General features: G+C 41.8%; 1 pseudogene; it reads left to right on the plus strand.

Moving 5' to 3' along the window:
* The first annotated feature begins 17,406 nt into the window (after positions 1-17,406).
* On the plus strand, positions 17,407-17,524 carry LOC126206695 (5S ribosomal RNA; annotated as a pseudogene).
* The last annotated feature ends 8,348 nt before the right edge of the window (positions 17,525-25,872 follow it).

Below are 25,872 nucleotides of genomic sequence, written 5' to 3' on the forward strand. Positions count from 1 at the left end.
GGGTACCAAAATACAATGTTAAGCACCACAACAGTGTTAGTAAACGTAACTTGTCAATATCCAAAGGCTGGTCAGATTATGACTGATGGCGAACGGAATCAGGACTGCTGGAAGACATTCTTCTTGGGCAATGTTCGGGAATGTCGCGCATGCGTGATGGAACACAGGTACCTTCTGCTGCTGATGCGAGACGACATCTACCGATCCGGCGTGCTCCAACATGGGTGGGTCGGGCAGGACTAATACCTTGTTCCACGAGACCACTGACTTTAACATTCATCCGTCCGGGGTCATTTCAGAAGTGATGTGTGCAGCAGTCGTACAGATACAGTTTAGGAACTAGAGCAGCTAACTGTACAGTGATCTCGAATTTTACAAGATCATCAGGCGGTGTTTGAATGAATTGGTACCTTGCTGCATAGAGGAGTGCAGCTTTGCAAGCAAATGCGAGGACGACCAGTGGAACAGCAGTGTCAATAGTTACTAGTGTAGCAACATGAAACGTATTCTACAGGGTGTAAATTTTAAGTTGACGAACCAGAATAACTCGAAAAATAAGCTTCACACGAAAAAATGTGTAGAATCCAAAGTTGATTATTTTCAAGGGGGACATCTGCTGGTGCTAAAATTAGCCTGCCACACCTGCCCCCTTTGGGTGGGGCGGGAGGCAACTTTAAAATTTCAAATGGGAACGCCTATTTTTTTTTATTGCAGAATCAGATTTTACATAAGAAAACTACATACATTTTGTCTTAAACATTTGTTTTGATTCTTGGTAGTTGGTGCTGTAATTCAAGAAAATCCATGTTCTCATTTTTGCGTGGAAAATGGTTACGGATAACTAAAAAATATTTACTTCGTAAATTTTGATTCGCTAAAACTAAAACTCTCCCTGTCTCTTCATAGGATAGGGTTTGAGAGAGAGGAATTAGAGTTTTACAAATGTTGAGCCAAATACTGTATTAATTTTTTCCGCAGATACGGATAAGTTTTGTTTGTTTCGCGGCCATGAACTTTTAATTATCAAACAAATCATATGACTAGCTAACTAACTAATCAAACATCCTACTTACTATCGAGTGAGCTCATGTTTTATTTATCCGTAACCATTTTCCTCGCAAAAATGAGAACATGGTTTTTCTTGAATTACAGCGTCAACTACCAAGAATCAAAACAAATGTTTAAGACAAAATGTACGTAGTTTTTTTATGTAGAATCTGATTCTGTAATAAAAAATGGGTGTTCCCATTTGAAATTTTAAAGTTGCCTCCCGCCCCATCCAAAGGGGGCAGGTTTGGCAGGCTAATTTTAGCACCAGCAGATGTCCCCCTCGAAAATAATACGTGGGGTTCCAGACTGCAGCGCCTAGAACCGCTTAGCCACTCCGGCCGGCGCTTCAGTAATCGTATACTTCCATGCAAGCCAGTTTTCGCTTTTAATAATGACATTATTTTTTATACATATTACTGGCACAGAACATCACGTATGAAAACTATGCAAAAACTAAAAGGAGAAGTAAAACTTAGCTGAACTATTCATTCACCTGCGGATAAGGTGTGCAGACCCTCGAAATGCGTCGTGGAAGAAAATAAAATACAGAGATTGTTTTGTTGATATCTTATGTTGCAGATTACTTATCGATCTCTTAGTTTACTCTCATTCTTCTCATGATTTCTATTGTTCTTGTTTCACTAGGTCTACAACTTTTCTTTCGCAGTTTTTTCTCGAAGTTCGAGGCTTTACTGTGAAAACATACAAAAAATGTGCGATTCAAAATACTGGACTTCGGTGGCCACTACTTTTTCCATCTTTTGGGCAGCATGCGAATCCCGCTGCGGGAAAACTGGATGTCTTTTGAGGAGATGCATGAATAGATAGAATTCTGCAATTGTTCATGTGATCAGAAGTGCTGATCATCCCAGCCGTGGGCCACTGATCGAAAAAGGTGCTAGCCCGAGGGAGCAGTGTCTGCACAACATAGCGAGTGGGGTAGGACTTCCCACTACATCGTTTCCAAATGTGTTGGGTTTTGCAACATGAGGTCGAGCACTGTTGTGCTGCAAAATCACCTTTACATATCTATCGCTGTGTTGTAGCTGTTTGCCTTTCAGTGCTCAGCCCCACTGCATCAATCGATTTCGATAACGATCTCCTGTGAGTACGTCAGTTCCAACAAATCGAAAAACTTCTCTGTTCCACCGCCGTACAGGTCTTCTACGTCAAAATCATCGTTCTTGGATCGTTGAAACCGTTCTCTGCACGTTCTTTCACTAATAAGTGCCTCACCACAGGTCTTACCCAGCATTTTAGGAGCTTCAGCCGGAGATTTCTTCATGTAAAAGCAGAAAATTAAAATGTTCCGCAAATGAGTAGAACTGGACTCGTTAGGCTGATATCCTGAATCGAAAATAACTTTATGACGGAATCACAAATCGTCTAATATTTTGACCGAATTATGTTTACATCCGAACTATCAGTTTAATAAGTCACAGCTGCAAAATACTAACGCGAATTCTTTACAGACGAATTGAAAAACTGGTAGAAGCCGACGTCGGGGAAGATCGGTTCGGATTCCGTAGAAATGTTGGAACACGTGAGGCAATACTGACCTTAATCAGTTTAACAAGTCACAGCTGCAAAATATTAACGCGAGTTCTTTACAGACGAATGGAAAAACTGGTAGAAGCCGACCTTGGGGAAGATCAGTTCGGATTCCCTAGAAATGTTGGAACACGTGAGGCAATACTGACCTTACGACTTGTCTTAGAAGAAAGATTAAGGAAAGGCAAACCTACGTTTCTAGCATTTGTAGACTTAGAGAAAGCTTTTGACAATGTTGACTGGAATACTCTCTTTCAAATTCTAAAGGTGGCAGGGGTAAAATACAGGGAGCGAAAGGCTATTTACAATTTGTACAGAAACCAGATGGCAGTTATAAGAGTTGAGGGGCATGAAAGGGAAGGAATGGTTGGGAAGGGAGTGAGACAGGGTTCTAGCCTCTCCCCGATGTTACTCAATCTGTATATTGAGCATGCAGTAAAGGAAACAAAAGAAAAATTCGGAGTAGCAATTAAAATCCATGCAGAAGAAATAAAAACTTTGAGGTTCGCCGATGACATTCTAATTCTGTCAGAGACAGCAAAGGACTTGGAAGAGCAGTTGAACGGAATGGACAGTGTCTTGAAGGGAGGATATTGGATGAACATCTACAAAAGCAAAACGAGGATAATGGAATGTAGTCGAATTAAGTCGGGTGATGCTGAGGGAATCAGATTAGGAAATGAGACACATAAAGCAGTAAAGGAGTTCTGCTATTTTGGGAGCAAAATAACTGCTGATGGTCGAAGTAGAGAAGATATAAAATGTAGACTGGTAATGGCAAGGAAAGCGTTTCTGAAGAAGAGAAATTTGCTAACATCGAGTATAGATTTAAGTGTCAGGATGTCGTTTCTGAAAGTATTTGTATTGAGTGTAGCCAAGTATGGAAGTGAAACATGTATGAAACGTCCCCTTAGAAAAATTATACAAGACTGTGCTTAAACTGACACACAATATTTTTAGCGCAACGCAATCTGACTTTCAAAAACCCCTACAAAAGAATGGCCCTGACTAACATTAACCTATACCTTTCACAAATCACTTACCTCACCAAAAATCTTCGTTACTCGAACTACTGCAATACAGCGAGCGCCACTACTGCCAGCTAAATAAAAGATTCAAACTACGGAAGGCACTAACTACTGATAGGCATAGTTAGCAAATGAAAGATTTTAATAGAGAACAAACAATGTATTTACCTTAATAGTCATAATTGATATCCAGTCTTACAAATTTCAAAACTCCGCCATCTCTCTCCCCACATCCACCACTACTGGCGGCTCACCTCCAACTGCGCAACGCTACGCGCTGTTAACATCCAGCTGCCGCTGCCCAACACTACAATGGCAGACAACAATGCAAACTAGCCACAGACTGCACACAGCACAGCCAGTGATTTTCATACAGAGCGCTACGTAACGTTGCCAATAAGAAAACATAAACAGCCTACTTACATAGCCCCCATGCTCCCCACAAAAAAATGTTACAAATTGTTTTGGTCACTGGCCAATACAGATTTGAAAAAATTTTTCATAATTACAGTAAGAAAGATATCAAATGCACACACTTCTTGATACAATGTTGGTCAAAAGCTAAAATTTTCTCACAGTCCATAAAGACAGTCCTGATCATTCATCACAGTAACATTGCAGTGTTTTTCTCAAAGACTGAGCAGTAAAAGAAAATGCACACGGAAGTAGTGGATTTCCATGCAATCTTGAAGAAGTAGTGTTGTCCTTCCAACGGAAAGACAGTGCTGACTCTTGACATGCAGACAGGTATTGGTCCACAACAGAGCAAACCCACAGCAGAGTCAGACGAAATTTTGAAGAGTATTGGTAGGTAGGTCATCACAGAGCAGACCCACTGTAGTCCTGGTAGAGATTACGGTATTGGTGGGCCACCAGAGGCGCAGACCCACTGCAGTCCTTGTAGGAATAATGGTACTGGTGAGTCAGCAAAGACGCAGACCCACTGTAGTCCTTGTAGAAATAATGGTATTGGCGGGTCATCAATGGTGCAGACGCACTGTAGTCCTTGTTGAGACGGCCAGCAGCCATCTGTTGCAAATGTGCAGGTGCACAATCACCATCGAAGAGTCTTGCGGACAATATAGCAAGTCCATAAACCACCACTTGTGCACTCACAAAGTTTTTTAATTGTCCTTAGAACCAGCAATGCTGTTATCCAGTCCCTTGCTGAATTATTAACACATGTGCAAACACTAACAGTCCCTACTTCTCACATATTGTCCATATACTATGACCAACAGAAACGTGTGCAGTGAAATGTAACTTACAAGTTACTTAATCTGATGAACTGGTGTCAATTACAATTTTATAACATAAGAATACAATTACAGAGGTACAAAATACATCATTAAAGAACATAACAATACAGATAACATTTGTAGTACAGGCTTTACAAAAGAATCGAAATAACATATACGTCAGTGTTACAAGAATTATGACATGAGTACATACATAAAAGATCAGAATAACTTTCGAAACATCAACTTCACACATGAGCATTAAAACAAAACAGAATAAATAATGTCTAAACATCTTTACAAAGAAAATAACATAGTATTTGAAAAATTCTACAACATATCTCTTATCAGATAAACACATAAAGACAGGAAAAACACATACACAAGAGTACACAAACACATACCAGAATAACACAGGAGGAAAGGACAGGGTTTGTTTTCAGTGTAACATTTGGTACTGCAGTCCAACCCAAAACTTCATTCCATAGATCTTACGTCTTATTTCAACATTTGTTTCCACCAAAAAAATCCTATCCAAGCATGCTTTCTGTATTTATATGTTCACATATTTCTTACCTCATTATTTATTTCCAAGAAAATCCTACCTAAACCTGTTGTCCCTAAACCCTACTTTTTTGGTTCATATTCTCTTTCAAAATACTTTTTTTTTTTGGCCAAACCATTTTCTTACAGCTTCTCAATGCATTTCTTCCAATTCATCACAACTCGTTCTCTCATATAGCATACCCCATCTTAAGCTAACTTAAATCTACTGAGCTCAGATGCTACACTAAGGGACGAGGTAATGCAGCAGTACAAAACTATTAACACAAACAGCAATGACAAAATATTCAAATTGGCCAAGAAAGCAGCAATATTACAACTAATATTACGCAATGAGCAGCAAACAAGAAAAATAAATCAGTAGTAAATCTGGCTTAACAGAGTAATGTAAAGTGAAATTTAGTAGTACTATGCCTGGCAAGAAGCAGAAGCAAATGCAATAAATTATATCTAAACATGACAGAGCTCAAGCAGAAAAATATTACAGTAAAGACAACAATGCAGATAAGGGAAATGTCTATTCATATCTTAATATCTATGTCATTAAAGTGGTGCACCACAACTTATTCTACAAAACAAATTACCAAGTACTTGAAAAGAAAATTATGAATGCAGTTCCTGTGAAGGTAAATGTCTTTTTGTGCTCCCTCATTTTTTTGAAAAAATTATTATTTACTCGATCTGTAGACAGAAAATATTTATATGAGTACATCTATAAAATTTTATTTTAACCAATGCTGCAGTGCAGCTAGAAACTAGATATTAAACAAAATGAGTAAATAAATACATAAAGCAAACCATATGGCATTTTTCTCAATTAGCAAGACAATAGCCGTGAAATGTTTCTCATCGTTTCATTAGGCATTTTAGTAAATATCATAAATTAGGAGCTCCACAGTATAATCATATGTTTTCAAGTTCGACCTTGTCGTTTTTTGCGATGCTTTCTACAAAGGAAAGTCAATAGCGAGGATAATAGCCTCTTTTTTTTTTCACCTGTGCCTCTGAAAGGCACTCACTAATGACTTCTTTCCAGGCGACTGTCGCCCATCTGGGTGCCCACGACGCATTATGTGCAGGTGGTCACTTAACTTTCTTACGGAAATATTTACGACAGCAGTTTCCGCTACAGTGACAGTCTCATATAAAAATATTTCCCAGGTCAAGAATTTGCGTTACAAGTGTGTAGAAACAAAATCCTATTGATATAACAGAGTCCAAAAAATTTTCGTCAGCATTGTAATACATTCACGCATTTACATACATTTCATAACTCTTAAAGTACGATTCTTGGTTTCCAACAACCTGTTTCACAAACCAGAGTCCCTAACCACTACTCATTATTCCTTACCTTATTCGTCGACACTTCTTCAATATTTCATCATAACAGATATGTAGCATACTCAAATAACTCATATAGCATCAGCTTATTGATCATAAACATACCGCAACAGCATAATACACATAGTCATCGTAATAATAACATCATAACACCTCAGTCAACTCTCAAAATCGGCGTAGCTTCCTTCAATAATTTCAAAACCTAAAAAAAAAAATTCTCTGCTCATGTCAAAAGTGTCATCTGCCTCAAACGTTCTTTAAAAATCGTGATCCCATACCAAATATCATTCAAAGCTCTCATGTCACAATGGGTCCGAAAAAATATGAACAGTTCACAAAGTACAGACAAAATACAATTTCGTAAGTGTGAAGTTACCGAACTGTGTAATTGCGTAAACATGTGTCACTGATGTAGTAAAAAATCTTTATCTCTCAGTTAAATGATCAGATAGCTGTGTAATTTGTGTGTTAGAGAAATATGGTACTGATGTGTAAAGTTGTATAAGCAAATACCATATTAGCTAGGGCTCCTTGTGCTTGCCAAACACATGGTACACAAAGTAAGCGTGTACCCCCCTGAGGATTAATGTAATTATACCCTCAGGTGTTACAGATTACAGCAATGGAATGAAATGTATCACGGAAAACCCTTGTATCATTGTACTTCAAATATCTTAAAAAAATAAATGTTTTAAGTGCGAAATTAATCACTCAAATACGTGTACTGTAGCGCTAAACTGTGCGTCATGTTGTAAGATAATCTCTGTGGAAGTCTCGTAGTTATCGTCCTCCGAAAGCTAAGTTCTGCAGAAGCCAATGTACTTACCTCATGATAAACAAAAGTGAAATGCTTTGCGTACAGATATCGTAGTTGTTGTGCTTATTGTTGTGATGAAGAAAGTACTGTACTGTAATGTATTGTTGTGCTACGGAAAAGGCTGTCTCATTGTAGCTATAGCACAAAAGTTACTACTAAAACATGTTTTACTTTACAGAAGAATTCAGAAAAACAGTGCAGATATAAAACAGATACACCGCAAAAGCAACATTGTAAATTGTCACTCATTAGTAGCGTCGTGATAAAATCGTGTAGCTGTCACATAAACTAACAACTGTGTCATCTGGTATCTCACAGAAAGTACTTTAAATCCAGAATGTATTTTCAAGTAAACCAAAATGTTGCATAAAAATCTCATTAGCAGTACTGGTAAATGTTCTAAGTATGTGAGCCTTATAGTCGTTACATAATCGCTCCACTAACAAGCAAGAATGTACACACAATAACACTGTGTTGTCACTATAACAATGTATTCGTAATTACTGTTTACATAAGTTCTCTTGGTTCTTGACTGGATATTTGACTTCAAACACTGTTGCATGTTAACAGTTTCTCAGTGTGAGAAATTGTACTAATGCGTGAAGTGAAAAGTTATATGGCAAAGACAAAGTTAAAAAGCAGATTATCTTTCAATAAACGGTTAACGGTTTTACATGTGAAATGTGGTGTAAACCTTTACTCTTCCTAGTACGCAGAGTTTCAACTTGAATGCAATTGTCATGCGGTATACGTCGGTAAAGAATACTTGAATTTTTCTCGAGGTTAGCGTCAATGTTATTTTTCTCTGAGCCAGCTGGCGCACGTGACTGCCTGCGGTGCAAGTCATTGTCTGTCTCTTTGTTGGCGCGCGCCATTATTGGGATTAGGAGACGTAACTTCTACAAATTCACCTTGACGAGAAGGCCCTGCCCAGTTTGAAGCTCGCCAGTTCTGATGGAATTCAGGTCTGTCGTTTTGTTGGTAGTTTACATAGTTTCTTGTTTGTCGGTCATGTGGCGGAGAATTTCTCCCGGAATCGTAACTGCGCGCTGGACCGTTGCGTCTAAAGTTATTCTGTCTCCCTTGATAATAATTATTTTGGTTCCCAAATTGTCTGTTTCTCTGATTGTCCCTGTGATAGTCACTACCGCAGAGAGGTGATCTTTCCCTGTAATTATTACTACTCTGCCAACGGTTGTCACACGGGTGGTGTCTGTTTTGGTCACAATATGTGTTGTGAGATTAGCCTTGTCGTGTCCAGTTATTATTTCTTTCATCGCGGAATTGTGACAGATGTGACCTGTAATTGTTGTGCTCCTGTTTTCGCGTTCCGCGATTGTCAGTGTCAATTTCCAGTTCTTGTAACAGTCCCTGAAAAGCTTCAATGTCGTCTTTGCAACGTCCTGCTAAAATAATATGTCGTAAATGTTCAGGCAATTTGATTAAGCAAATGCGGATGAGTTCTGAGGGGCTGTATGGGTTTGAAAGATACTGATTCTTATGCAACATGTCTTCAAAATATTTGACAAGACTGGAAAATTCAGATTGTTCAAAGTGTTTCATCATCATGATACTATGTTTTACTCGGTCTTGTGTAGCTTGAGACCAATATGCTGAGAGGAAGGCATGGTAAAATTCTCCTTCACTGTGACAATCGTGAATGACCGATCGCATTCTTACAGCTGGTTCATTCCCTAAATAGCCACACATAAGTTCTAATCTGTGTTCTAACGACCATTTGGGAGGAAAACAATGAGAGGATTGATGGAGCCATGCTTGTGGATGAATGTCGTTGCCAGAATTCTTAAATGTTTTGAATGTACGTGTAGTAATGAACAGCTTATAGTCAAAATCATCATGTCGGCAAGTCGCATGTCGGTCATTGTTACGTCGTTTCGGCGGTTCCATCTCAAAATTCGGTGTGCCTTGCCAATTTCTTTCATAATTTCCGAAATGCGCTGTGTTATTATTTTGTGGCTGTTCCGTATTTCTATGTCCCTCTTCCCGTATTGGGGCGCGAGTGTCCTCTGAAATATGTAATTCTTGTATTACCTGTGTCAGCTGATCTTGTACTTCCCGGATTTCTCTTTTGTACAGTGTATTGATTTGATTTTGATTTTGTTTGAATTTTCTAATTTCTTCATACTCTTCAGTGTCAGTGAAGGCTACAGGTGTTGTGTCATTCAGATCATCATCTACCTTTGTAGATAAGTTAGTGAACTGATCCGAAAGTTCTGCTACTTTCTCCGATAGTGTACTTATTTCCTCAGTGCGTTTTTCTGAACCAAGTTTCAGAGTGTCCATTTGTGTTGAAATCGTATCTACTGTGTCCTTTAAGTTTTCCTGAGTTTTTGCAAGTTGTGTAACCGTATCGGTAGATGCAAATGAGTCACTTTTAGCTTGCAAGGTCTCATGATTTTCATGAACAATATTTTGCAGTTCTTTTATGGCTGCTTCATGATTCTGTAATGCATTTTCATGACGCAAAAAAATAGGTTGGAAATGCTCACAAATTTGTGTTTTTACGTCGTTACAGACTTTTTGACATTTCGATTCGATTTTATGTAACTCAGTAGTTAAATCTTCACGTGTTTGTTCAAGAGTTTGTTCCAATGAGTCTAACTTTTGAAGCTGTTGCTGTGTTTGTCTCTGGTGTTGTTCCATTGTGTCTAACTTTTGAAGATTTTGTTCCATTGTGTCTAACTGTTGCTGTGTTTGTCTCTGATTTTGTTTCATTTGCTGCATTAATTGCAATAATAATGTATTAATGTCTGGAATTTGTTCCTCTATGCTTTTCGGCAGTGCAGTTGCACCGGCAACATTTACATTTTGACGAGCAGAAAATGTGTCTTGACTTATTTGAGAAAACGGTGGGGACCCAAAACCTGAGTCTACAGTATTTGCAATATTGTGTTCTGTCATTTCAGATTCCTGAGGCGAGCTGTTGCCGACCGATCGATCGATAATGCTTCCCTGTTCACTAATTGTTCCACTGTCTACGCCATTATTTGCCGCCCGCTCCATTTCCCTATGCACAATTACCAAATTACCACTTTGAATGTCTGTTAACTCATTACAAAGTGGTGCTGATAAGCTACGCTCGTCGTCACTATTATTTCTCAGTTTACTTTGGAGCCTAGTGTTACGTTTTTCACACGCCATTATTGTCACAATATTTCACACGATAACACAGAAAGCACAATTTGAAGAGCAAAAATAAGAGAACACATTAACATAGCACTGTAAATAATATCTAGTTAATTGCAAGCGCAGCTGCGAAATACTTGCTGCAAATCTACATGCATGCCACAACTGTTTTACTGTACAACAATGAAAGACTGCAACTACAAAGGAAATTCTCTCTATGATTACGCGCTAGCAATAAACAATAGCTACACTAATTACACAAACTACAAGAAAACATCAGAAGATTGCAGTGAGGTATCCTCGGCTAAGGGTCGACATATGAAACGTCCCCTTAGAAAAATTATACAAGACTGTGCTTAAACTGACACACAATGTTTTTAGCGCAACGCAATCTGACTTTCAAAAACCCCTACAAAAGAATGGCCCTGACTAACATTAACCTGTACCTTTCACAAATCACTTACCTCACCAAAAATCTTCGTTACTCGAACTACTGCAATACAGCGAGCGCCACTACTGCCAGCTAAATAAAAGATTCAAACTACTGAAGGCACTAACTACTGATAGGCATAGTTAGCAAATGAAAGATTTTAATAGAGAACAAACAATGTATTTACCGTAATAGTCATAATTGACATCCAGTCTTAGAAATTTCAAAACTCCGCCATCTCTCTCCCCACATCCACCACTACTGGCGGCTCACCTCCAAGTGCGCAACGCCACGCGCTGTTAACATCCAGCTGCCGCTGCCCAACACTACAATGGCAGACAACAATGCAAACCAGCCACAGACTGCACACAGCACAGCCAGTGATTTTCATACAGAGCGCTACGTAACGTTGCCAATAAGAAAACATAAACAGCCTACTTACACATGGACGATAAATAGTTTGGACAAGAAGAGAATAGAAGCTTTCGAAATGTGGTGCTACAGAAGAATGCTGAAGATTAGATGGGTAGATCACATAACTAATGATGAGGTAATGAATAGAATTGGGGAGAAGAGGAGTTTGTGGCACAACTTGACAAGAAGAAAGGACCGATTGGTAGGACATGTTCTGAGGCATCAAGGGATCACAAATTCAGCATTGGAGGGCAGTGTGGAGGATAAAAGTCGTAGAGGGAGACCAAGAGATGAATACACTAAGCAGATTCAGAAGGATGTAGGTTGCAGTAAGTACTGGGAGATGAAGAAGCTTGCACAGGATAGGGTAGCATGGAAAGCAGCATCAAACCAGTCTCAGGACTGAAGACCACAAAACAACAATGTTTACAATTGCCTAAGCTCATTGCCCTCCACCACCATTTGCTACTACTCCCATCTATTGCAAAACGGTGCAAGAAAAGTTGTAGATCTAATAATTTTTCGAAAGCTTGATCCAGGTCCACAGTGCACTGGTACTATAATTCAGTCCAGTTTTACTAGCTGCGAGTCAGAGAACGTAATAGAGAGTTGTGTTGTGAGGGGACAAAGGGCCTGATTGTATATAGCAGCTGCCGTCCGGTGACAATCGACAGAAGAGCTGGCCGTGTCGTGAAGACTATCTCGACCAGAGGTGGCGGTAATGGAGAGAGAGCTGGCGCGGGGCCTCGGCGAGGCGCTGCCGGGACAGCGCAGATGGCATCGCCATCAGAGTGCTGCTAACGGCTAGCGGCCAGAGGGTCGACGGCCATTGTGCTGGACGCGCCGCGCGGACGTGTCATCGGCGGTAGCTCGGCAGTTGGCGCCTGTTGCAGCCCGAGATGCAATCACGCCGTGATGTAAGGCCTTGTTAAGCAACCGAACGCCTGCCATAAAACACGGCGGCAGCGCCGGGCGCCGAAGCTCTCCCACCCACGCGAAGCTCCCGCCGGTTGTCGAGGCGCCGTGTTCAGGCAGCCTCCGAGGATCGAGTGCTCCACACTACACGACATAACGGCGGAGCCCAGCAACATTATACGTCACAACTCGTCCGCTGCAGCTGCTGTGTAGCGACAAATCATATACTGTAAGCGCTTCCCGATTGTACGAGCCGGTTCAAAATGGTTCACATGGCTCTGAGCACTATGGGACTTAACATCTATGGTCATTAGTCCCCTAGAACTTAGAACTACTTAAACCTAACTAAACTAAGGACAGCACACAACACCCAGTCATCACGAGGCAGAGAAAAACCCTGACCCCGTCGGGAATCGAACCCGGGAACCCGGGCGTGGGAAGCGAGAACGCTACCGCACGACCACGAGCTGCGGACTGTATGAGCCGGAATGCGTAAGAGACAGAGAGAGAGAGAGAGAGAGAGAGAGAAAGGAAAGTTATGCTGGGGTGGAAAGACATATTGAGAAAAAGTGATAGTTTTTGCCTGCCGGTGTGGCCGAGCGGTTCTAGGCGCTACAGTCTGGAACCGCGCGACCGCTACGGTCGCAGGTTCGAATCCTGCCTCGGGCATGGATGTGTGTGATGTCCTTAGGTTAGTTAGATTTAAGTAGTTATAAGTTCTGGGGGACTGATGACCTCAGAAGTTAAGTCCCATAGTGCTCAGAGCCATTTGAACCTTTTGATAGTTCTTGTTTCCGCATTACTGCTGCTACTTAGAGCACTTCACTTCATGCTCACCTAAGGCAGTACTGCTCTAGCTACTTCAGTGATTGAACATGTAAATGCTGCTGTGAAGACCCAAATATTGTCAACCTATCCATGGACAACTGGGATCCATTCTCTGCAGGCCGCGTATCTCGCTTGTCCTATAGTTTCATCAGAGTTAATAAATTTATTGCGTACATTTTACAGGCTGTCAACATTAACCCTAATGTTGCTGTTTAGGACGTTCCGATCGTGAGCAGTGGAGCCGTTTATATACACTTGACAAATTTATTTCGCTTGGGAGGCAAGGTGAAGTTGTCTCGAGTTTGAATGAACCTAGTGACTATCCATATGTTTTTGGATAGGGTCCGTGTTGGGTTGGCAGAAGAGCCAACACCGTGTTACAAGAGGAGGCCGAAATGCACGCGTTTTAGCTCACGCAGACTGGCGTGAGGAGGGAAGGACTATACTGACGTGACGTCTGGAACATGACAAGGAATTAGACTTCAAAAGGCGGACGTAATTAGTTTGATACTTAATTTTAATCCATTAATGATGAACGTCGCTCTTGACGGTACATGATTCACAATATTGTCAGTTCAGAATACATTCTTGAAGAATATGGCGCCTTGCTAGGTCGTAGCGAATGACGTAGCTGAAGGCTATGCTAAACTGTCGTCTCGGCAAATGAGAGCGTATGTAGTCAGTGAACCATCGCTAGCAAAGTCGGCTGTACAACTGGGGCGAGTGCTAGGGAGTCTCTCTAGACTAGACCTGCCGTGTGGCGGCGCTCGGTCTGCAATCACTGATAGTGGCGACACGCGGGCCCGACGCATACTAGCGGACCGCGGCCGATTTACAGGCTACCACCTAGCAAGTGTGGTGTCTGGCGGTGACGCCACAGTCCGCCTTTAGCAAAACACAATTTTTTTAAACCCAAACATGTTTCACTGCAGTTGCAGCATCTTCAGTGGGCTTTTATTTTATGGCTGTTAAAGATAAAGAATATTCTTTACTGTTCGTATACATGTAACTATTAGTTTTTAAATCGTAATTACAGATATTTGAAAAAACACATAAAATTATGAATTCATACCCTTTTACCACATGGTGTGGTTTTTCTGATGTAATGTGTTCTACAGTGACTGTTTTGTTTCCGAGTTTGTCATCTGCAACCACTTAAACCTTAAAGTAGATAAACTGTGTAAGCCAAAATTACGATTTGAAAATTGTTATTTCTATGCCTGAAATTAATTAGTTCTGTGTATGTGTGTGTGTGTGTGTGTGTGTGTGTGTGTGTGTCTATCTACATTATGTTTCACTTACGTTTTCTTTTCCCTCATCTTCATCACTGCCAAATACTATATATTGAGCTGTCACCGTCACTGTCACTGTCGCTGTTTCTCACTGTTTACGAGCTGTAAAAACAAACATGGCGGACTGTGGAACAGTTGAAAGTGCAAAAACAAGTGGCTGATGGAACAGTTGAAGGTGTTCCTGGCGGTTGTTCTGAATCTTTCAGAGGTGTCTGTGTAAAAAAATGGTTCAAATGGCTCTGAGCACTATGGGACTTAACATCTGTGGTCATCAGTCCCCTAGAACTTAGAACTACTTAAACCTAACTAACCTAAGGACATCACACACATCCATGCCCGAGGCAGGATTCGAACCTGCGACCGTAGGAGTCGCACGGTTCCGGAGTGTCTGTGTATTTTGTGTGTGGCTTTGGAGGGGGGGGGGGGGAGGGGGAGAGATCTATAGGTTGGTCTTGTCTAATAATTCTTTGAGAGCAGAGAACAGAGTGACAATTCATTTAGACGTTCTCCTACCTACTGTGTGCTGCAGATTCTTCTACAGATATCACTCGTAGTCGTTGGCTCTATCGCACTGGAAATAAAGTGCAGCTTCTGATAGGACTGCTGACAGATACCATATTAAATGAAAAACCTGGATGTCATTACTTTTTTGTAAATAAACACCGTGAGCTCTACAGTAAGACATTTCTGATATTAATAAACATATTTAACTCGAAAATGGAAAAAAAACATTTGGCTCCTTGCCAACACGAAGTTCTCGGCTGAATCGTGTCCAAGCACCGACTGATGCACTTGGTATACCGGTACTACAAAATCTATTATATAACGTTGTACTATCTCGTACTTTCTGGTATACACTTGACTCTGCTCCGTGATCTGTTTGGCAAAACTAGCATAGTGTTAATGTTACAAAAATGGTTCAAATGGCTCTGAGCACTATGGGACTCAACTGCTGTGGTCATTAGTCCCCTAGAACTTAGAACTAGTTAAACCTAACTAACCTAAGGACATCACACACATCCATGCCCGAGGCAGGATTCGAACCTGCGACCGTAGTGGTCGTGCGGTTCCAGACTGTAGCGCCTTTTAATGTTACAATTATGGCCAATGACTGAACTTTCCCCAACATTTTCTGCATAAAAAATGAAGTATGATTACAAATATTAATAAAGTTATGACTGTTTGGCGCCCATTCTCGATCTATACGTGAGCGTGTACGATATTTTGTCATGTAGCGACCATTCCTCACATCACCGATCCGCTTCAAGCACGGCTAACGAGCTATCTGTCTGTGCTACAACTGGCCACTTCCTAACTCCCCTGCTGCGTGGGCAAAGTTAACTTTGTATTTTCAAATAGGATCGCCCCCTCCCCATTTTCACTGCATATTCGGACTCTACGCCAAGAGCATATGGTTTATTCAAACCGTTGCTTCCTATTAATGGTAAATGGTGCTGTAATCGACAAATATAAAGTTTTTTTTTTTTGCAACTAAGAACCGACGCATTAGATTCTACATTTCATATATGATGTAATTCTAAACCTTTCCTGTTCTGACCGTTAATACTGATGTTCCAGAAATTAACATTTCTGTCAAATAAGGTACTTGTCTGACCCCTACGGGGTTGATTGTGGCGAGTCCCCAAGCAATCGGAATGCTTGATTACGGTGGCCGCCCTCGAACCCCGCCATCAGGATTACTGATTTTGAGGTGTGTCTCCATCCAACAGCCATAGCTCTCATCGTGGCCGCTACGCGGCTACCGGCGCAATACAAACCACAACCATTGTAAGAAAGGTGAAATGTCCATAAACTGATGAACACACACACACACACATATCGCCTAAACGCTTACATCCTCGTCCTATTGCTGTGCGGCCGTCAATGCGGGACATCTCCTTGCGGCACTAGGGCCTTTATAAATGCGATATTGATACTGATTCGTAAATATCAACCATTAGAACACAAAGGCTTAAATTTGCACCGTAAATGCTGTGTAGAATAAAATACATCGATTCTTGATTGCAAAAACAGGCCCACTTGGTATTTGTCGATTACAACACCATCTGCTACGAATGGAAATCAATTGTTTGAGTAGGTAGTTTTTGAAGTAGGATCCAAATATGCAATGGAAAGGTCTGAGGAGAGGGGTGTCGTATTTCAAAATACAAAATCGACCCCCTCAAGCAAGAAGGGTGATTACGAGGGCCGAATTGAAAGCATAGATAGACATCGCGTCTACTTTTCAGCTAGAGCATTTTTTTTTCGTGCGGCGCGTCTTTTTCGACATATTTAGTTGTCTCAAGATAAAACAAACACCCCGAACACAACGGAACTAGCAAAATTTTGTTACTATCCTCCTCGAGTATACGTATTCGATTAACTGATTTCTATTGACGAACGGTTTTCTCTTGAACACTGTTTTCACTTCGGCGTGAATGTATGAATGAATGGGAGTGGACTGGAGTCAGTGGCTGAACCTTTGATTAAACAGAATTTCTAAACATTTTAACTTTCTCGAAATACTTTGGTAATGCCCTGGCCGGCATTCCGTTAAGATTCGCAGCTGTACCATCACCATTTCCTCTAAATACTCTGAAGTAACACAATGCGAAATGTCTGCTGATGCTAGCACGGCAGAAGCGTGTATCTGGTACAAATCAGAGAACTGTAATGAATATATGCGTAAGAAATAATTGTACATATAAAAGTTGCTCAAAAACAACACAACTAATTTTTATGCAAATTTACAGATAGTAGTTCTTTTCCACTGCTTAGTGAGGATTGATTGAGCAACGGCCTTGCCGCAGTGGACACACCGGTTCCCGTGAGATCACCGAAGTTAAGCGCTGTTGGGTGTGGTCGGCACCTGGATGGGTGACCATCCAGGCCGCCATGCGCTGTTGCCATTTTTTCGGCGTGCACTCAGCCTCGTGATGCCAACTGAGGAGCTACTCGACCGAATAGTGGCGGCTTCGGTCAAGAATACCATCATAACGACCGGGAGAGCGGTGTGCTGACCCCACGACCCTCCTATCCGCATCCTCCTCTGAGGATGACACGGCGGTCAGATGGTCCCGGTAGGCCACTCGTGGCCTTAAGACGGAGTGCTTTATTAAGGATTGATTAAAACATGAATAGTAAATACTAATAGCTATAATACGATTATTTATTAATAACTTAGCTATGGAGTTTCAAAACCTACAGGTACAATCAGGTAGGAGGGAGAGGGAGAGGGAGAGGGAGAGGGAGAGGGAGAGGGAGAGAGAGAGAGAGAGAGAGAGAGAGAGAGAGAAGAGAGGGAGCGCGTTGTGGATGTGGCAGGGGTGGCGGAGGGGGCTTGCGAAGGGAGGAAAGAGTGATGGTGTGTATATGCGTGAGAGAGACAGACAGATTGTGTATGTTGAAGAAGTTACTTAATGTTTTTAGGACTGTAATGCATTCCTTTCATGCATTCAGTACGTTAATATTATTTTGTGACATGGAATATAAAAATGTACGCAACTGTGATATTTTTTTATGTTGTTGTATATAGTCCAATATACACTGAAGCGCCAAAGAAACTGATATAGTCATGCGTATTCAAATACAAAGATACGTGAACAGGCAGAATACGGCGCTCCGATCGGCAACGCCTATACAAGACGACAAGTGTCTGGCGCAGTTGTTAGATGAGTTACAGCTGCCACAATGGCAGGTTATCAAATTTAAGTGCGTTTGAACGTGGGACAGAGCATCTCCAAGGTAGCGATGAAGTAGGGATTATCCCGTACGACCATTTCACGAGTGTACCGCGAATATCAGGAATCCGGTAAAACATCAAATCTCCGACATCGCTGCAGTCGGAAAAAGATCGTGCAAGAACGGGACCAACGACGAATGAAGAGAATAGTTCAAGCTGACAGAAGTGCAACACTTCCGGAAATTCCAATGCTGGGCCATCAACAAGTGGCAGCGTGTAAACAATTCAACGAAACATCGTCGATATGGGCTTTCGGCGCTGAAGGCCCACTCGTGTATCCTTGATGACTGCACGACACAAAAACGACCTCATGAATCCGTAGACCATGTATGTCAGCAGAGGACTTTTGAAGCTGGTGGAGGCTCTGTAATGGTGTGGGGCGTGTGCAGTTTCAGTGATATGGGACCACTGGTACGTCTAGATAGGACTCTGACAGGTGACACGTACGTAAGCGTCGTGTCTGATCACTTGCATCCATTCATGTCCATTGTGCATTTCGACGGGTTTGGGCAGTTCCAGCAGGACAGTGCAACACCCCACACATCCAGAATTTCTACAGAGTGGCTCCAGCAACACTCTTCTGAGTTTAAACACTTCCGTTGGCCACCAAACTCCCCAGACATGAACATTATTGCGTATTTCGGGATGTCTTGCAACGTGCTGTTCAGAAGAGATCTCCATCCCCTCCGTGCGAATTGGTTTGGGTGGAGGTTATACTTAACAGCCGAACTAAATTAATAATTGGCTCCTTCTACCGACCCCCAGACTCCGATGATATAGTTGCTGAACAGTTCAGAGAAATAAATACCCCACTCATACGGTTATAGTTGGTGGGGACTTCAACCTTCCCTCGATATGTTGGCAAAAATACTTGTTCAAAACCGGTGGTAGGCAGAAAACATCTTCCGAGATTGTCCTAAATGCTTTCTCCGAAAATTATTTCGAGCAGTTAGTCCATGAACCCACGCGAATTGTAAATGGTTGCGAAAACACACTTGACCTCATAGCCACAAACAATCCAGAGCTGATACAGAGCATCTTGACTGATACAGGGATTAGTGATCACAAGGTCGTTGTAGCTAGGCTCAATACCGTTTCTTCCAAATCCACCACAAACAAACACAAAATAATTTTATTTAAAAAAGCGGATAAAGTGTCACTAGAAGCCTTCCTAAGAGACAATCTCCATTCCTTCCGATCTGACTATGCAAATGTAGACGAGATGTGGCTCAAATTCAAAGATATAGTAGCAACAGCAATTGAGAGATTCATACCTCATAAACTGGTAAGAGATGGAACTGATCCCCCATGGTACACAAAACAGGTCCGAACGCTGTTGCAGAGGCAACGGAAAAAGCATGCGAAGTTCAGAAGAACGCGAAATCCCGAAGATTGGCTAAAATTTACAGACGCGCGAAATTTGGCACGGACTTCAATGCGAGATGCCTTTAATAGGTTCCACAACGAAACATTGTCTCGAAATTTGTTAGAAAATCCGAAGAAATTCTGGTCGTATGTAAAGTACACAAGCGGCTGCGCAGTGCCGATGGTGCTGTTACCGACGACTGTGCCGCTAAAGCGGAGTTATGGAACGCAGTTTTCCTAAATTCCTTCACCAGGGAAGACGAATGGAATATTCCAGAATTTGATACACGAAAAGCTGCTAGCATGAGTTTCTTAGAAGTAGATACCTTAGGGGTTGCGAAGCAACTCAAATCGCTTGATACGGGCAAGTCTTCAGGTCCAGATTGTATACCGATTAGGTTCCTTTCAGATTACGCTGATACAATAGCTCCCTACTTAGCAATCATATACAACCGCTCGCTCACCGATAGATCTGTACCTACAGATTGGAAAATTGCGCAGATCGCACCAGTGTTTAAGAAGGGTAGTAGGAGTAATCCATCGAACTACAGACCTATATCATTGACGTCGGTTTGCAGTAGGGTTTTGGAGCATATACTGTATTCAAACATTATCAATCACCTCGAAGGGAACGATCTATTGATACGTAATCAACATGGTTTCAGAAAACATCGTTCTTGTGCAACGCAGCTAGCTCTTTATTCGCACGAAGTAATGGCCGCTATCGACAGGGGATCTCAAGTTGATTCCGTATTTCTAGATTTCCGGAAAGCTTTTGACACCGTTCCTCACAAGCGACTTCTAATCAAGCTGCGGGCCTATGAGGTATCGTCTCAGTTGTGCGACTGGATTCGTGATTTCCTGTCAGGAAGGTCGCAGTTCATAGTAATAGACGGCAAATCATCGAGTAAAACTGAAGTGATATCAGGTGTTCCCCAGGGAAGCGTCCTGGGACCTCTGCTGTTCCTGATCTATATACATGACCTGGGTGACAATCTGAGCAGTTCTCTTAGGTTGTTCGCAGATGATGCTGTAATTTACCGTCTAGTAAGGTCATCCGAAGACCAGTATCAGTTGCAAAGCGATTTAGAAAAGATTGCTGTATGGTGTGGCAGGTGGCAGTTGACGCTAAACAACGAAAAGTGTGTGGTGATCCACATGAGTTCCAAAAGAAATCCGTTAGAATTCGATTACTCGATAAATAGTACAATTCTCAAGGCTGTCAATTCAACTAAGTACCTGGGTTTTAAAATTACGAACAACTGCAGTTGGAAAGACCACATAGACAATACTGTGGGGAAGGCGGGCCAAAGGTTGCGTTTCATTGGCAGGACACTTAGAAGATGCAACAAGTCCACTAAAGAGACAGCTTACACTACACTCGTTCGTCCTCTGTTAGAATATTGCTGCGCGGTGTGGGATCCTTACCAGGTGGGATTGACAGAGGACATCAAAAGAGTGCAAAAAAGGGCAGCTCGTTTTGTATTATCACGTAATAGGGGAGAGAGTGTGGCAGATATGATACGTGAGTTGGGATGGAAGTCATTAAAGCAAAGACGTTTCTCGTCGCGGCGAGATCTATTTGCGAAATTTCAGTCGCCAACTTTCTCTTCCGAATGCGAAAATATTTTGTTGAGCCCAACCTACACAGGTAGGAATGATCATCAAAATAAAATAAGAGAAATCAGAGCTCGAACAGAAAGGTTTAGGTGTTCGTTTTTCCCGCGCGCTGTTCGGGAGTAGAATAGTAGAGAGATAGTATGATTGTGGTTCGATGAACCCTCTGCCAAGCACTTAAATGTGAATTGCAGAGTAGTCATGTAGATGTAGATGTAGATGTACTCTTACGGATTTATGGACAGCCTTGAAGGATTCATGGTGTCAATTGCCTCCAGCACTGCTTCAGGTATTAGTCGAGTCCATACCACGTCGTGCTGCGACACTTCTGTGTGCTCGCGGGGACCCTACGTGGTATTGGGCAGATGTACCAGTTTCTTTGGCTCTTCAGTGTGGAAACTGCGTTGTCAACGAGGACAACGGCGCCTTCGGCATGTCCAGTGACTGGCAGAAGGTCCAGCTTATGTCTTTCAGGAATCAGCCTAACATGGCTAATGCTGTTGCAGCGGATCAGACGGCTGGAAACGCTCTCATTTTCATGAGCAGTTCGTTGTGTCTTTGAGGAGAAGTACCTGTGAAAGCATTTCTCATGCGGTTTCACGACAGACTGCTTACTGAAAGCTGACCGAGAAAAACAAATACTCAGGAGCTGATTTTATTTTGTAAACAGATCAGGGCAGGAACGCGAAGTACTTTAGCGACTGTGCCGTGAATAACAAGATGTGAGCAATCTCCTGGTCGATCATGCAAACAACTGGCAACTTGCCCTCTCACGCATAACGTGAGGCAGCAATCAACAGCACATGTACGGAATACGAAATGTTTTACCTCTGATCTGAGTCCCCCCCCCCAAGGTGTAATAGAACGGCGCAATAATGACGATATATTTTAATATGAAGTAGCAGGGTCATACTCGCAATATGTTGTATGTGTTAGATGAAACCTGCTACAGAAGCAGTCCCTTTGTTTGTTTGCACTCTACATTCTTCTCCAGGTTGCTCATTTTATTTATAGTCACGCAGCCCTTATAAAATGTTCTCAGTGTGGCTTTCAAGCGTCGGTTTGGAGAAAGGAATACAATGTTCTGTAGTTATGCTACACGAGAAACGTATCTCGCGAGTGGAATAACAACACGACAACGACGTTGACATAATGCAACTTATGAGCTACTTAGCTCAGAATATCGTCGGTACTAATCATAATGTGGAACGCTGAATAATGGAAATGACACCAGACTTACTCTTTGTCTTTACCAGAAATTCTATGTCCACTAAAATAAGTTAAGTTGTTCCATGGCTAATTGCGAGTCATATGGCTTGTTTTAATGTAAGGCGGGGACTCCGCTTGTATACTTTTGTTTGGTCTGATTATTTCGTTTCTGTCCCAGAACATATTTTCCCTGAAAGTATAAACTTGCGTCAGAGATTGTAGCATTAATTAATCAATTATTCTCCATTTAGCCAGCTGAGAGACATATCCAACGAAAAAATTTATTTTTGTGAAATAGGTTAACTGAAAGAAATATAAAATTAATAAAAATCGTTTAACAAAGTCTCTCTGTCAACCAAAATTACGCGTTAAAATTATATCTGTACGTAACCTGAACTCTGTATCACGTGAAAAGATTACACCTTTCGACAACTGTTCATAGTACTGCAAGTTTTCGGCTTATCCGATACCTATTCCCCTTGGCATTTTTGTGTCCTCGAATAATTCCTATACCAAAAGGTGACGCTAAGGGAGTGGAGAGAGTATTTTTGTAAGTTGTTTATTCCCCGCCGTCCGGTGAGGCCGAGCGATTCTAGGCGCTTCAGTCTGGAACCGCGCGACTGCTACGGTCGCGGGTTCGAATCCTGCCTCGGGCATGGAGGTGTGTGATGACCTTAGGTTTGTTGGGTTTGAGTAGTTCTAAGCTCTAGGGGACTGATGACCTCAGATGTTAAGTCCCATAGTGCTCAGAGCCATTTGAACCATTTGTTTATTTCCAGCACAATGACACATAACTTCAACAAAAAATAATCGGTTTCGGCCGTCACCGCCCACCTTCACATCTATAATACAGAAAATAACGAAAATAACTTTAAAAATTAAAAGTGCTATACAGATTGCGCGAAAATTAAACGTGTAAAATATAGTGAGGTGATATCATAAGAAGGAAGCAGTAGCTGACTTCCAACAACTTTGAGAACACCACATTGTAAATGGATACAAATGAAGTGTTTCATAAGTATAAAACCCAATTCACTGGTAGGCATGTTACTAACTATTCAGATGTTATTCTCTTGTATTGATATTATGGAACAAACATAGTTAAAAGTGCTTACATAAGCATTTCAGTCAAAGTAGCCTATAAATTTGCGTCAAAACTTCAGACATTCGCGTATTTTATGGTGCAGATAATATGCACCTGTGACGAGAAGATACATTACGTAAAAATAATATGGCTGTGCGCTGATAAAAGTGTCACACAGAATAAAAAGAATGTGTTCAACTGAGCAATATGACCAGAGATCTGAAGGCAGTCTATCCAGTTGTACAATACAGTATTGTACAAGTGGATAACATACAAGTGGATAACAATCTATGAGGCTTTGTTATGTTATGTCTATAAACATTACTGTTGAAAGAAAATATTGAAATAAGCAGTGCTGCCGGTTTATTTTCTGACAACCAACGGGAGTCTTTGTGAGACCTGAGTTTCTCCTGGCGTATACAATTTTCAAGCAACTTACGGGTATTCAGCCAGGTAATAGTAACAGCGACCGCTGATATTTCGGCGGGAGCACACCCCGCCATTTTCAAGGCAAACTGAAACGGACAGGTGATGTACAGGCAAATGTAAAACCTCGGTTCTTCGACTAATGCAGGAAAGACAACACACACACTGAACACTAGCGCCACCAAACAGATAAGTCCCATAATCCCATAAGACTAGCCGGCCGAAGTGGCCGTGCGGTTCTGGGCGCTGCAGTAAGTTCTAGGGGCCTAATGACCTCAGAAGTTGAGTCCCATAGTGCTCAGAGCCATTTGAACCATTAGAACCCATAAGACTAAAAAAAAAAAAAAAAAAAAACCTGATTTTTCCCTCTGATTTTTAAAAAACGCTGACTGTTTCCCTCTGTTTTTTGACAAGGGAGAGAGCAGGGTTCTAAACAGAGTTCAGAAGAGTTCAAACAAAAACCTCCATCCCTGTTTACAAGGTTGCTGGCTAATTTAATCTCAACTGCCTGCTTAACAACACTGTCCCAATAGCTGGATGTGCATGCCAATATCTCGCTGTTGTTGTATAACGTAGGGTGACCAGTATCCAAGCAATGTTCGGCATTAGCAGATCTACTTGGCTACTGTAACCGTGTGTGCCGTTTATGCTCAGTACATCGGTCCTCCACGGCCCTGATAGACCAATATGTGCCATGCCACAGCTACAAGGAATGCGATATACATCCGCCTTACACAAACCAAGAGCATCTTTAACGTAATGAAAAAGCACTCTAATTTTATATGGAGGTCGGAAAACACATTTCACAACGTAATTCCGTAAAATACGCCCGGTCTTGATGGAAGTGCTTCCTACGTAAGGCAAAAAGGCAGTAGACTTAGGTGTCGACTCAGTATTATCATCAATCACCCGTAGCACCGTAGTCGATAGCGCAACGCACAAAATTCAAATGGTTCAAATGGCTCTAGCACTATGGGACTTAACATCTTAGGTCATCAGTCCCCTCGAACTTAGAACTACTTAAACCTAACTAACCTAAGGACATTACACACATCCATGCCCGAGGTAGGATTCGAACCTGCGACCGTAGCAGCCCCGCGGTTCCGGACTGCAGCGCTAGAACCGCACGGCCACCGCGACCGGCCGCAACGCACATTCAATCTGTCTTTCACTATAACCATTTTGACGAAACGTAGCTTCAAGATGGGACAGCTCAGCCAGCAAAGTCACAGTGTGGGAAATGAGATGTGCCCTGTATACCAAGGTACGAAGTACCCCTTCACGCTGAGCCAGATGGTGACAACTATTTTCCTGTAAATACAAGTAGGTGTGAGTACATTGCCTGTAAACTGCATGTCCCAATGATCCATCATCCATCCTCCTAACCAAAACGTCAAGAAAGGGAAGGCAACCATCCTCTTCAACTTCCATCGTAAAACAAATGGGAGGAAACTGTGCAGTGGAACGAGTTACTTTTACATCTAAAAATGGCTCTGAGCACTATGGGACTCAACTGCTGAGGTCATTAGTCCCCTAGAACTTAGAACTAGTTAAACCTAACTAACCTAAGGACATCACAAACATCCATGCCCGAGGCAGGATTCGAACCTGCGACCGTAGCGGTCTTGCGGTTCCAGACTGCAGCGCCTTTAACCGCACGGCCACTTCGGCCGGCCTTTTACATCTAAACAAGAACGATCTGTCACACTACTACACTTTAATACACAGTTTATATGTAATTCATGTCACACAGTCTCATACGGAACCTACATCCGCTTTCTTTTATATATTGTATATGATAAGGTACTGCCATC

Source organism: Schistocerca nitens, chromosome 1 (assembly GCF_023898315.1).
Source record: "Schistocerca nitens isolate TAMUIC-IGC-003100 chromosome 1, iqSchNite1.1, whole genome shotgun sequence".
Lineage (NCBI taxonomy): Eukaryota > Metazoa > Arthropoda > Insecta > Orthoptera > Acrididae > Schistocerca > Schistocerca nitens.